The sequence below is a fragment of the Amblyraja radiata genome, chromosome 26, assembly GCF_010909765.2.
Source record: "Amblyraja radiata isolate CabotCenter1 chromosome 26, sAmbRad1.1.pri, whole genome shotgun sequence".
NCBI classification, from domain to species: Eukaryota; Metazoa; Chordata; class Chondrichthyes; order Rajiformes; family Rajidae; genus Amblyraja; species Amblyraja radiata.
In genome coordinates, this window is record NC_045981.1 from 30,811,643 (window position 1) to 30,825,867 (window position 14,225).

Consider the following 14,225-nt stretch of genomic DNA (forward strand, 5'->3'; position numbering starts at 1 on the left):
ATGCCTACTTTTAATGACTGGTGTACCATGACACCCAGGTCTCGTTGCATCTCCCCCTTTCCTAATCGGCCACCATTCAGATAACAGTCTACTTTCCTGTTTTTGCCACCAAAGTGAATAACCTCACATTTATCCACATTATACTGCATCTGCCATGCATTTGCCCACTCACCCAGCCTATCCAAGTCACCTTGCAGCCTCCTAGCATCCTCCACACAGCTAATACTGCCCCCCAGCTTCGTGTCATCCGCAAACTTGGAGATGTTGCATTCAATTCCCTCGTCCAAATCATTAATATATATCGTAAATAGCTGGGGTCCCAGCACTGAGCCTTGCGGTACCCCACTAGTCACTGCCTGCCATTGTGAAAAGGACCCGTTAACTCCTACTCTTTGCTTCCAGTCTGCCAGCCAGTTCTCTATCCACATCAATACTGAACCCCCAATACCGTGTGCTTTAAGTTTGTATACTAATCTCTTATGTGGGACCTTGTCGAAAGCCTTCTGAAAGTCCAGATATAACACATCCACTGGTTCTCCCTTATCCACTCTACTAGTTACATCCTCGAAAAATTCTATAAGATTCGTCAGACATGATTTACCTTTTATAAATCCATGCTGACTTTGTCCAATGATTTCACCACTTTCCAAATGTTCTGCTATCCCATCTTTAATAACTGATTCTAGCAGTTTCCCCACTACCGACGTTAGACTAACTGGTCTGTAATTCCCCATTTTCTCTCTCACTCCCTTTTTAAAAAGTGGGGTTACATTAGCCACCCTCCAATCCTCAGGAAATACTCCAGAATCTAAAGAGTTTTGAAAAATTATCACTAATGCATCCACTATTTCTGGGGCTACTTCCTTAAGTACTCTGGGATGCACCCTATCTGGCCCTGGGGATTTATCGGCCTTTAATCCATTCAATTTACCCAACACCACTTCCCGGCTAACCTGGATTTCACTCAGTTCCTCCATCGCATTTGACCCCCGGTCCCCTGCTATTTCCGGAAGATTATTTATGTCTTCCTTAGTGAAGACAGAACCAAAGTAGTTATTCAATTGGTCTGCCATGTCCTTGTTCCCCATGATCAATTCACCTGTTTCTGACTGCAAGGGACCTACATTTGTTTTAACTAATCTTTTTCACTTCACATATCCAAAAAGGGGTGCTGACCTGTGCGCGGCTGCCCAGCCAGCAGCTGTCCGTCTTTTCATCTTTTTTTTAAATTTTTAGTTAGTTAAAGTGTTTTTGTTTCTGGAGTTCTAGACTTTTTTATGTGGGGGGTGGGGGGGAGGAAGGGGGAAACTACCTTTCAGGGTCCCTACCTGGTCGGAGAGGCAGCTTTTCTCTGGGCTGTAGTTTCGACCCGTCCTCGCGGCCTACCAGTGGGCCTGGAGCGGCGTTTCCTGTCGGGGACCGCCCAGAACCACGGCTTCGGCAGCGGCCCAGCGCTGGAGCGCTATCGTGGAGTGGGCGATGCCTTGCCCGGGTCGCCGCGCTGGAGCTCCTGTGAGCTGAGACCGCCGGGTAAAACATCGCGGAGCTGCGGGACTGTGGAGCGCCCAGCTGCGGGCAGTGGCGCTGAACTGTACACCGGGAGCCTGGGATCTCGCGACGAGATCGCCAGTAGTGGAGCTCCAACTGGCGCGGCCTTGTCGGCTTCGGAAACCGCGGCCTCCAGTACGGAGGCGGCCGTTCCAGGGTTCCCAAGCCGCTGAGAGGATTCTCCCGACGCCGGAGCACCATCACCCGGCGAGAACGGCCAGGAACATCGGGCCTCCGTAGAGGCAACTGTGGAGGCCTCAATAGGCCCGACTATGGGTGAACTGGGGTTGGGGACTGGACATTGTGCCTTCCCTCATGGTGGGAACCATTGTGGGGGGATGTTCTTTATGTTTAAATCTCTTATTAATGTTATGTCTGTATTCTTTCTTTATGTGCTGCATTGGCAAGAAGCATTTCACTACACCTAGGTGTATGTGACCAATAAATAACCTTTGAATCTTTGAACCTTTGAAAGCTTTTGTAGTCAGTTTTTATGTTCCCTGCCAGTTTTCTTTCATAATCTATTCTCCCTTTCCTAATTAAGCACTTTGTCCTCCTCTGCTGAACAGACCCTTCAGCCCACAATGTCCATGCCAAACATAATGCCAAGTTAAACCAATCTCTACCCTTTGTGGTCATGGCCTTCCTACTCTTCCTCCTCATCTTCTCTCAGAAGCGCCTGGACCTGATGGTGTACCCGGGCGTGTTTTAAAAACCTGTGCGGACAACTGGCTGGAGTTTTTACGGACATTTTCAACCTCTCACTTCTGAGGTCTGAGGTTCCCACCTGCTTTAAAAGGGCATCAATAATACCGGTACCCAAGAAGAACAAGGTGACGTGCCTCAATGACTATCGACCAGTGGCACTAACATCTGTGGTGATGAAGTGCTTTGAGAGGCTGATCATGGCGCAAATCAACTCTTACCTTGACAAAAACCTGGACCCACTGCAGTTCGCGTACCACCACAACAGATCAACGGTGGATGCAACCTCACTGGCTCTCCACTCCGCTCTGGACCACTTGGACAACAAAAACTCATATGTCAGGCTGTTATTCATTGGCTACAGCTCGGCATTTAACACAATCATTCCCTCCAAGCAGGTTACCAAGCTCTCAGATCTGGGTCTCTGCTCATCCCTCTGCAATTGGATCCTCGACTTCCTCATTCACAGACCACAGTCTGTCTGTATTGGTGGAAATGTGTCATCCTCGATAACAATCAGCACGGGAGGACCTCAAGGCTGCGTGCTCAGCCCCCTGCTGTACTCACTCTATACTCATGACTGCGTAGGCGGACATAGTACGAACTCCATCATCAAGTTCGCCGACGACACCACTGTTGTGGGACGTATCACTGATGGGGACGAGTCAGAGTATAAAAGTGAGATTGACCGATTGACCAAATGGTGCCAGCCCAATAACCTGGCTCTCAACACCAGCAAAATCAATGAACTGATTATGGACTTCAGAAGGGGTAGGATGGGGACCCACAGTCCAGTTTATATCAAAGGGTCGATGGTGGAAAGGGTCAAGAACTTCAAATCCCTGGGTGTGCATATTTCCGAAGAACTTTCCTGGTCCCAGCACACTGATGCAGTCATAAAGAAAGCACATCAGCGCCTCTACTTCCTGAGAAGATTACGCAGAGTCGGTATGTCAAGAAGGACTCTCTCGAACTTCTACAGGTGCACAGTAGAGACTATGCTGACCGGTTGCATCGTGGCTTGGTATGGCAACCTGAGCATCCAGGAGCGGAAAAGACTGCATAAGGTTGTAAACACTACCCAGTCCATCATTCGCACTGACCGCCCTACCATCAAGGGGATCTATCACAGAAGCTGCCTCAAAAAGGTTGCCAGCATCATCAAGGACCCACATCATCCTGGCCACACACTCATCTCTCTGCTGCCATCAGGTAGAAGATACAGGAGCCTGAAATCTGCAACATCCAGATTCTGATCTGATCTGTATTTACGAGATTGATCCCTGGGATGGCGGGACTGTCATACGAGGAAAGATTGAAAAGACTAGGCTTGTATTCACTGGAGTTTAGAAAAATGAGGGGGATCTTATAGAAACAAATAAAATTATAAAAAGAATGGACAAGCTAGATGCAGGAAAAATGTTCTGAATGTTGGGCGGGTCCAGAACCAGGGGCCACAGTCTTAGAATAAAGGGGAGGTCATTTAGGACTGAGGTGAGAAAAAAACTTTTTCACCCAGAGAGTTGTGAATGTATGGAATTCCCTGCCACAGAGGTCAGTGGAGGCCAAATCACTGGATGGATTTAAGAGGGAGTTATATAGAGCTCTAGGGGCTGGTGGAATCAAGGGATATGGGGAGAAGGCAGGCACAAGTTATTTGGGACGATCAGCCATGATCACAATGAATGGCGGTGATGGCTCGAAGGGCCGAATGGCCTCCTCCTGCACCTATTTTCTATGTTTCTATGTTCAATGTTAATATTCTGTTGTGCTGCAGCAAGCAAGAATTTCATTGTCCTATCTGGGACACATGACAATAAACTCTCTTGACTTGACTTGAGATGCCTGCTCTCATTCATTCTCCAACCTGGAGATGATGACAAGAAGACTCCCATCCACACCCAGACACTGCAGCCAGAGGTAACATACTGTTGAGTTGCGCCACAGCTTGGATTGCGAGCGGCTCTGTCCAAGACCGTAAGAAATTGCAGAGAGTTGTAGATGTAGCCTGTCCATCACACAGGCCAGACTCCCCAACATTGACTCCATCTGCACTTCACGCTGCCTCGGGAAGGCAGCCAACATAATCGGAAACTTGGTCCCCCTGGTCATTCTTTCTTCTCCCTGCTTCCATCCAGCAGAAGCATGAAAGTGTGCACCACCAGAATCAGGAACAGCTTCTTTCTCCTGGCCAGAGCCAGGCTTCTGATATGTTTGTTCCATAAGGTGGGGCGTGCCCGTTTCACCTCTACTCCAATGCGGACATTTGTCTCTGGAACGGGTGCGCTACAATGCTGAGAATTATATTCTTCACTGTTTCTTCTCCTTTGTTCTACCTATTAGGTCTGAGTATGGCTTGATCGTATTTATACAAAGTATTATCCGATCTGATTGTATACAAAACAAAGCTTTTTACTGTACCTCCAAATATGTGCCAATAATGAACCTAAACCTAAACCTGCAGCCAAACTGTTCTGAAGAAGTCAAAAATCAGTGCACGCCAAGGTAAGTCTTTGTTTACACAGAGAATTTCCAGCACTTAATCTCTTGAGAAAATTGGAACTAAACCACATCTGGTTCAAAGATCTTCTAATGCTATTCATTGTTTTTGTTATAGATCTGTATCGTAGCACAGCTCTGATGATAATCTTTCTGTCACCAGCTCCACTATTCCCAAGACCCCCTCCCTCCCTTGAACTCTGAGCTTCAACGGGGATAACCTACAAACCTGTACATCTTGAGAGTGTGGGAGGAAACTGGAGCACTCGGAGAAACCCACGCGGTCACAGGGTTAATTGTAAGTACTGTGCAGGCAGCACCCGTAGTCAGGAACAAACCCGGGCCTCTGGCACTGCAAGGCAGCAACACTGTGCCACCCTTTAAGGCCCTTGGAATGCAGGAGCATGAGAGGTGATCTTATCAAGGTGTATAAAATTGTGAGGTGAATGCACAGTCTTTTACCCAGAGAAGGGGAATCAAAAACTGGAATACATTTGTTTAAACATAGAAACATAGAAAATAGGTGCAGGAGTAGGCCATTCAGCCTTTCGAGCCTGCACCGCCATTCAGTATGATCATGGCTGATCATCCAACTCAGTATCCTGTGCCTGCCTTCTCTCCATACCCCCTGATCCCTTTAGCCACAAGGGCCACATCTAACTCCCTCTTAAATATAGCCAATGCCGACTACCTTCTGTGGCAGAGAATGCCAGAGATTCACCACTCTCTGTGTGAAAAATGTTTTTCTCATCTCGGTCCTAAAAGATTTCCCCCTTATCCTTAAACTGTGACCCCTTGTTCTGGACTTCCCCAACATCGGGAACAATCTTCCTGCATCTAGCCAGTCCAACCCCTTAAGAATTTTGTAAGTTTCTCTAAGATCCCCCCTCATTCTTCTAAGGTGAGAGGGGAAAGATTTTATAAGCACCTGAGGGACAACTATTTCACTCAGAGGATGGTGGGCATATGGAACGAGCTGCCAGTGGAGATAGTTGAGGCAGGCACAATAACAACATTTAAAAGGCATTTGAAAACTTTGATAGGAAAGGTTTAGATGGACATGGATCTTTATGTGTATCTCCTCATGACAACACCCCCATTCCCAAGACCCCTCCCTCCCTACAGCTCCTGTTTTCAATTGGGATTACATACAATTAGTGTGATCGATGGTCGGCATGGACTAGATGGGCCTAAAAGCCTGTTTCCATGCTCTCTCTAAACTTAAACGAAACTGGAGATTTGTTAACAGCAAATCTAGGTTCTCTAAAATCAATGGTGCAAGTTCAAATTTCATCAGAACGAGCTGCTCTTAAATAGATTTTAAAGTCGTAAAAAATCTGAAGCATATTCTGAAATATTTAACAAGCAATTGTCATCAGAATAGAATAAGCGTTTAAAAATTTAGCAAATGGATTAGAGATTAGAAAGTCTGAAACGCATCATAGAGGAATGAAACGGTGCACATTGACAATGCTTGGGATTTTAAGCAGTTAGTAAATTAATTTTGCAAACTGAAATGGCAGCACATTTGCTGTCTTACAGTGCTTGCAACGCCGGAGAACCGGGTTCGATCCCGACTACGGGTGCTGTCTGAACGGAGTTTGTATGTTCTCAACCTCGTGGGTTTTCTCCAAGGTTTTCGGTTTCTTCCCACACTCCAAAGACGTACAGGTATGTTGGTTAATTGGCTTGGTGGATGTGTAAAAAATTGTCCCTAGTGTGTGTAGGTTCGTGTTAATGTGCGGGGATCGCTGGTCACTCATTTGCTGTGGCTGATTTTGGCTTCCACTGCAATCCATTGGCTGCAAAGTGCCTCGGGACAAGCCAAGATCTTCATAGGCATAACATAATGACAACATAACATCAGAGATTGTCGCCAAGGTCCGGGAGTATAAAACCGTGGCCTCTCACATAAGTATCATGTGAGAGGGGAAAAAGGAACTGGAGGGGCCAACTTTTTAACAGAGTGTGGTTTGTGGAATGAGCTGCCAGAGAAGGCGGGTACAATTACAACATTAAAATACATTTTCATAGGTTCAGGGAGAGGAAATATTTGGAGTGATGTGGGCCAGATGCAGGCAAATGGGATGAACCGGGTTAGACAACATGGACAAGTTGGGCCGAAGGGCATGTATCTGGGCTGTATTGTTCTGACTCCTTAAATAAATATTTTTATATTCAGAACTTCCTTAATCATGGGCAAGTGGCTACATAGTTTTAGACTCTCCTACACTTGGGAATATTCTATGGATCAATCTATTGTAAACAGTGGTTCAGCGATGGGGCCACTGCCTCAGAGCGCCAGAGACCTGGGTTTGATCCTGACCTCAGGTGATGTCTGTCTGTGTGGCGTTTGTACGTTCTCCCTGTGACCACACGGGTTTCCTCCAGGTGCCCAGGTTACCTCACACATGCCAAAGATGTGCGGGTTTGTAGGTTAACGGGCCCCTCTGTTAAACTGCCTTTAGTGTGTAGGGAGTGGATGAGAAAGTGAGATAACATCGAACTAGTGTGAAGGGGTTATTGATGGTCAACATGGACTCAGTTGGACGAATGGCCTGTTTCCATGCTGTATCTCGAAACTAAATAGGCCAGGGAATGCACCCTTGCTTGGTATGGTTTAGCTCCTCACAGGACCAGCTATTTTATCTGATGGGGTGCTAGCTTTAAACAATAGGGACACAAGGAGCTGCAGATGCTGGAATCTTGCATAGAGCACAAAGTGTTGTGGTTTCTCAGCAGGTCAGGTAGCAAAGAAGAGTCCCAAGCCAAAACAACATCACAGAGATTCTGCCTGACCCGTTTAGTTACTCCAGCACTTTGTGCTTGAGCTTTTAGCAACGATGTAGTCACAAATTAACGTGGATTGTCCACTCTAGAGCAGCTGCAGATGAATCAGGAAAGCCTTCAGTATTTTTTTAAATAAATCTCCAACTTCCACTTATCTTTGTGTAAATTAAAAATAAATGACAAACCAATTGCAGCACAACAACAATGCACGTTACTCTCCTTCTTTTAAAGAATCACTGACAAAAAATGCTTTAATTTACTTGTGATGTGTCGAATTTCTCATATTCATAAGTTATAGGAGCAGAATTAGGCCATTCAGCCCGTTAATTCTACTCCGCCATTCAATCATGGCTGATCTATCTTTCCACCAACCCCATACTCCTGCCTTGTCCACATAACCCTTGACACCTATACTAATCAAGAATCTGTCAATCTCTGCCTTAAATATATCCAGAGTTGGCCTTCACAGCCTTCCGTGGCAATAAATTTGACAGATTCACCACCCTCTGATTGAATAAATTCCTCCTCATCTCCTTTCTTAAGATACGTCCTTTTATTCTTTGGCTATGGCCTCTGGTCATAGACTCTCCCACTTGTTGAAACATCCTCTCCACATTCACTCTATCCAGGCCTTTCATGGCCATCACTTCATCATATTGGGTGCAACATCGTGATCAATAGTTCTAATAACTTTCACAGCATTCATATCAAAAGTCCTAGGTTAAATAGCACTTTTTTTCCCTGGCTGTCTGGGAACAGACACCATATCAACATCAATCTAAAATATGCATATTGAATAGCCAATATATTTACAATGGATGCAGTCTAATACTCTCCATATATCAAATATCTGTAGATAAATTGCTTCATTGTACATGTTATTGTTCAGAAGGCTGCTCATTGTGAAAGAAAAATGTTGACTGTCTTCTTTCCGATAATAAATGCAGCAAACCAACAGTCTTTCATTCACAACTTGTGCTAACAAAAGCAATTGAATATCTCGACTATTTATTAAATGTCACTCTTATTCACAACCATTTAACCTTGCATTCATATTTTCCTACCTTGTTTGTGACATCAAGCAGAGTCTATTAATCATCCAACTTAAGTAGCTGCGCTCAATACCCCGCAATAGGTATGCAGATGCAATGCACAAATTTAATTTAATTTAAGGCAGCTTTGAAACATTCAGCACAATTCTCCTTGAGATTCTATATCGCTGTTGATGTATTGTTTGAGATTCTACAATGAGGTAATACAACCGCAATGTTTAATATTCTGAACAAGATTCAGCACCATTTAACTTGGATAATATTTTACACTTAAAAGACATTGTGTTTACAGGCTTGTTATGCTGCAACAAGTACGAATTTCATTGTTCCATTGTTGGCCCACATGACAATTAACCACTCTTGACTCTTCCATTCATCCAGACTGTACAATATACTGCCGTTGACTGGACATGTTAATTTAGCTTATCTCACCACAGATGGTGCCTGGCCTGCTGAAAACTTCTTATATTTTCTGCTTTATTTTAAATTCCACACAGCCTCCTTCAACATCGCGGTTTGGCTGCCCTGACCTTTATCACAGACAGGCAGAGCTATAATCTAACCCTGTGTCTAGATTTCCTTCAAAAAATGAGAGATATGCTAGATCCAAAGAATTTATAAACCAACTGAAAACCATCAGAACATACATCATAGAGCAGTACAACACAGGAACAGGCCCTTCGGCCCGCGATGTCCGTGCCGACCATGTGGGAGGAAAGAAGTGAAAACAGTTGAAAACTGAGGAATTTGGTTTGTAAATTGGTAAATCAGGCAATTTATCAGTCAATTTAAGTAAGACTGCTCTTAGGGAGCGGCAGTGAGTGAAGTGCCCTGTGAGAAAAGTGTGAGTCTTTGGCTCGAGAGTCTTCGGAGAGGAGGCTGAGGAGAGGAGACTACGCAAAACACTGCAGAGGGAGAGACGAAAGAAGGAGATGTCAGGCAAGCTGATTCAGTGTGATGCTTGCAGTATGTGGGAGGTCAAGGACACCGCTGGTGCCTCTGGCTGCTACAAATGCGAAAAGTGCATCCAGGTAGAGCTCCTGAAGGGCCGTGTTGGGGAACTGGAGAAGCAAGTGGATGACCTCCGGTTCGTCCGAGAAACGGAGTCGTTCCTCGACAAGTCCTACAGTACGATTGTTACACCTAAGGTACTGGAAGAGAGAAGGTGGGAGACAGTGAGAACGGGAGGGAAGCATGGAATGCCAACGTCCCCGGGGGTTGTACCTCTTGTGAACAGGTTCACCCACTTAGAAGCTGTCGGGACAGAAGAGGTGTTTACACTGGGCGGCGGACTGGCTTGTGATGCGAATAGGGCTGTTGAGCCAAAACCAAAAAGGCCTAAGGCAGGCAACGCCATTGTAGTCGGAGACTCCATTGTGAGAGGTACGGACAGGAGTTTCTGCGGCAACAGACGGGATGCGAGGATGGTGTGCTGCCTTCCTGGTGCCAGGATCCAGGATGTCACGGACAGAGTGCAGAAAATCCTCAAGGGCGAAGGTGAACATCCGGAAGTGGTAGTGCATGTCGGCACAAACGATGTCGGAAAGAAGGGGATGACTATTCTGCAGCGTGACTTTAGAGAGCTCGGAAAAATGCTGAAAAGCAGGACCTCCAGGGTTGTTATCTCCGGTTTGCTTCCAGTTCCTCGTGCTGGCGAGAGCAGGAACAGGGAGATACGGGACCTGAACGTGTGGCTGAGGAACTGGTGCACGGGGCAGGGATTTAGATTCTTAGATCACTGGGATCTGTTTGGGGGTAAGGGGGAACTGTACAAAAGGGACGGATTGCATCTTAACATGTGTGGGACCAGCATTCTGGCAGGCAGGTTTGCCACTGCTACACGGGTGGTTTTAAACTGAATAAGGGGGGTGGGGTGTCGAATGGGCTAGTGGAGGATGGAGTTAAAGGGAAAGGGTTTCTTAAATGTGTGAGCGTAGAGACAGAGGGGTGTAAAATGAGGGTAGGAGCAATAGGTAGCAAGGTGAAAAGTAAAAGTGGCAGGCCGCAAAATCCAGGGCAAAAATCAAAAAGGGCCACTTTTCAACAAAATTGTATAAGGGGTAAGAGTGTTGTAAAAACAAGCCTGAAGGCTTTGTGTCTCAATGCAAGGAGCATTCGTAATAAGGTGGATGAGTTGAATGTGCAGATAGCTATTAATGACTATGATATAGTTGGGATCACGGAGACATGGCTCCAGGGTGACCAAGGCTGGGAGCTAAACATCCAGGGATATTCAATATTCAGGAGGGATAGAGAGAAAGGAAAAGGAGGTGGGGTAGCGTTGCTGATTAGAGAGGAGATTAACGCAATGGAAAGGAAGGACATTAGTTTGCAGGATGTGGAATCGGTATGGGTAGAGCTGCGAAACACTAAGGGGCACGAAAACGCTGGTGGGTGTTGTGTACAGGCCACCTAACAGTAGTAGTGAAGTTGGAGATGGTATCAAACAGGAAATTAGAAATGCGTGCGACAAAGGCAAAACCGTTATAATGGGTGACTTCAATCTACATATAGATTGGGAGGAATCAAATTGGCAGGGGTGCTGAGGAAGAGGATTTTTTGGAATGTATGCGGGATAGTTATCTAAATCAACATGTAGAGGAACCAACAAGAGAGCAGGCTATTTTAGACTGGGTATTGAGTAATGAGGAAGGGTTAGTTAGCAGTCTTGTTGTACGTGCCCCCTTGGGCAAGAGTGACCATGATATGGTTGAGTTCTTCATTAGGATGGAGAGTGACATTGTTAATTCAGAAACAATGGTTCTGAACTTAAAGAAAGGTAACTTTGAGGGTATGAGACGTGAATTGGCCAAGATTGACTGGCAATTAATTCTAAAAGGGTTGACGGTGGATATGCAATGGAAGACATTTAAAGACTGCATGGATGAACTACAAAAATTGTTCATCCCAGTTTGGCAAAAGAATAAATCAGGGAAGGTAGTGCATCCGTGGATAACAAGGGAAATCAGGGATAGTATCAAAGCGAAGGATGATGCGTACAAATTAGCCAGAAAAAGCAGCATACCGGAGGACTGGGAGAAATTCAGAGACCAGCAGAGGAGGACAAAGGGCTTAATTAGGAAAGGAAAAATAGATTATGAAAGAAAACTGGCAGGGAACATAAAAACTGACTGCAAAAGTTTTTATAGATATGTGAAAAGAAAGAGATTAGTTAAAACAAATGTAGGTCCCTTGCAGTCAGAAACGGGTGAGTTGATCATGGGGAACAAGGATATGGCGGACCAATTGAATAACTACTTTGGTTCCGTCTTCACTAAGGAAGACATAAATAATCTGCCGGAAATAGCAGGGGACCGCGGGTCAAAGGAGTTGGAGGAATTGAGTGAAATCCAGGTTAGCCGGGAAGTGGTGTTGGGTAAATTGAATGGATTAAAGGCCGATAAATCCTCAGGGCCAGATAGGCTGCATCCCAGAGTACTTAAGGAAGTAGCTCCAGAAATAGTGGATGCATTAGTAATAATCTTTCAAAACTCTTTAGATTCTGGAGTAGTTCCTGAGGATTGGCGGGTAGCAAACGTAACCCCACTTTTTAAGAAGGGAGGGAGAGAGAAAACGGGGAATTACAGACCAGTTAGTCTAACATCGGTAGTGGGGAAACTGCTAGAGTCAGTTATTAAAGATGGGATAGCAGCACATTTGGAAAGTGGTGAAATCATTGGACAAAGTCAGCATGGATTTACAAAAGGTAAATCATGTCTGACGAATCTTATAGAATTTTTCGAGGATGTAACTAGTAGCGTGGATAGGGGAGAACCAGTGGATGTGGTGTATCTGGACTTCCAGAAGGCTTTCGACAAGGTCCCACATAAGAGATTAGTTTACAAACTTAAAGCACACGGCATTGGGGGTTCAGTATTGATGTGGATAGAGAACTGGCTGGCAAACAGGAAGCAAAGAGTAGGAGTAAACGGGTCCTTTTCACAATGGCAGGCAGTGACTAGTGGGGTACCGCAAGGCTCAGTGCTGGGACCCCAGCTATTTACAATATATATTAATGATCTGGATGAGGGAATTGAAGGCAATATCTCCAAGTTTGCGGATGACACTAAGCTGGGGGGCAGTGTTAGCTGTGAGGAGGATGCTAGGAGACTGCAAGGTGACTTGGATAGGCTGGGTGAGTGGGCAAATGTTTGGCAGATGCAGTATAATGTGGATAAATGTGAGGTTATCCATTTTGGTGGCAAAAACAGGAAAGCAGACTATTATCTAAATGGTGGCCGACTAGGAAAAGGGGAGATGCAGCGAGACCTGGGTGTCATGGTACACCAGTCATTGAAAGTGGGCATGCAGGTGCAGCAGGCAGTGAAGAAAGCGAATGGTATGTTAGCTTTCATAGCAAAAGGATTTGAGTATAGGAGCAGGGAGGTTCTACTGCAGTTGTACAGGGTCTTGGTGAGACCACACCTGGAGTATTGCGTACAGTTTTGGTCTCCAAATCTGAGGAAGGACATTATTGCCATAGAGGGAGTGCAGAGAAGGTTCACCAGACTGATTCCTGGGATGTCAGGACTGTCTTATGAAGAAAGACTGGATAGACTTGGTTTATACTCTCTAGAATTTAGGAGATTGAGAGGGGATCTTATAGAAACTTACAAAATTCTTAAGGGGTTGGACAGGCTAGATGCAGGAAGATTGCTCCCGATGTTGGGGAAGTCCAGGACAAGGGGTCACAGCTTAAGGATAAGGGGGAAATCCTTTAAAACCGAGATGAGAAGAACTTTTTTCACACAGAGAGTGGTGAATCTCTGGAACTCCCTGCCACAGAGGGTAGTCGAGGCCAGTTCATTGGCTATATTTAAGAGGGAGTTAGATGTGGCCCTTGTGGCTAAGGGGATCAGAGGGTATGGAGAGAAGGCAGGTACGGGATACTGAGTTGGATGATCAGCCATGATCATATTGAATGGCGGTGCAGGCTCGAAGGGCCGAATGACCTACTCCTGCACCTAATTTCTATGTTTCTATGTTTCTATGATACCAAGATAAACTGATCTCATCTGCCTGTACATGATCCATATCCCTCCATACACTGCACATTTTTAGTTATTTTTAGTTTAGTTTATTGTCACCTGTACTGAGGTACAGTGTAAAGATTTTGTTGTGTGCTAATCATTCAGCAGAAAGACTAGGCCCAATTATAATCGAGCCATCCACACAGTGTGCAGATACATGATAAAGGGAATAACATTTAGTGCAAGATAGTCCAGTAAAGTCTGATTGAAGATACTTCAAAGGTCTCCAGTGAGGTAGATGATAGGTCAGGACTGCTCTCTAGTTGTTGATATGATGATTCAGTTGCCCAATAGCAGGTAGGAAGAAACTGTCTCTGATCTGGAGGTGTGCGTTTCCACACATCCAAAGCCTCTTAAAAGCCAATACTCTATCGACATGCACCAGCACCACCCCTGGCAGCGTGTTCCAGACACCCATCACCTTCAGTGTAAAAAATATCCGGCCCTGCACATCCCTTTTAAACTTTGCAAATTTGCCCCTCTCACTTAAAGCTATGTCCTCTAGGCTTTGACATCTAGTGTGTGCCTCTTATAATTTTATATACTTCTATCAGGTCTCCCCTTAACCTCTGGCATTCCAGGGAAAACAATCCAAACATGT